Source organism: Sinocyclocheilus grahami, unplaced genomic scaffold, assembly GCF_001515645.1.
Source record: "Sinocyclocheilus grahami isolate Dianchi unplaced genomic scaffold, SAMN03320097.WGS_v1.1 scaffold1832.1, whole genome shotgun sequence".
Taxonomy (NCBI): domain Eukaryota; kingdom Metazoa; phylum Chordata; class Actinopteri; order Cypriniformes; family Cyprinidae; genus Sinocyclocheilus; species Sinocyclocheilus grahami.
The window spans coordinates 74818-75760 of NW_015507011.1; positions in this window are offsets into that span (position 1 = coordinate 74818).

The following is a 943-nucleotide window of genomic DNA, read 5'->3' on the forward strand; positions in this document are numbered from 1 at the left end:
GAGTTACGTCCGACTTGCTCTGATGTCACGCTGACGTGTGCCAAAAAAACTCTGGCGAGGCGGCTGTGTCGGATTGCACTCCACTGACTGCGCTGACCAAAAGCATGATGGGAAACGACTGGCTGACGACACCGCTTAATGCTCGTTGGTTCAGACAATCGTGATGCTGCGTTCTCCTCTAAAATGTTTAGGCGAGGCGCATCTCAATCAAGCCCAATGACTCCAGGCCGTTTGCTGAACACAAATAGTGGGTGTTTTCAGACAGGTTTCCCTGAACACTTCCCTGTCTGTCATTGGTCAGTCCTACAGATAGTCCCGCCTCAAACTTACACGATTGGTTGAGTCAGATGTTTACATGTCAGGCCACTCGAACACAGACCGGTGTAATGAAAGCATCACTTTTCAGGAATTAAGTGAGCAGTGACTGTGAGTCTGAACATTAAACTCTGAACAGCAGCACTAGTACTGACTGACTCATTCTTTTGAATGAAAGTAATGACGAATATCGGTGTGAAGGAGGTCAGTCTAGTGATCAGCTTTTACGCTGAAAGTCAAACACACTGGCTCTCGTTTACTAACTGTACAGCGTCAGTGTGTGTGTGTGTGTGTGTGTGTGTGTACTGACTGACTCATTCTTTTGAATGAAAGTAATGACGAATATCGGTGTGAAGGAGGTCAGTCTAGTGATCAGCTTTTACGCTGAAAGTCAAACACACTGGCTCTCGTTTACTAACTGTACAGCGTCAGTGTGTGTGTGTGTGTGTGTGTGTGTGTCCGCGGGATGTGGGCTCGCTCTGTGTGTGAGTGTGTTTGTGTTTCATACACCGCTGTGACACACACATGGAGACTCACAGTAACCTGATCGGAACAGATGGAAACGGCTCGTCTAATTAAAGAGCCCAGCAGTGTGTGTGTGTGTGTGTGTGAGAGAGAGAGAGACATG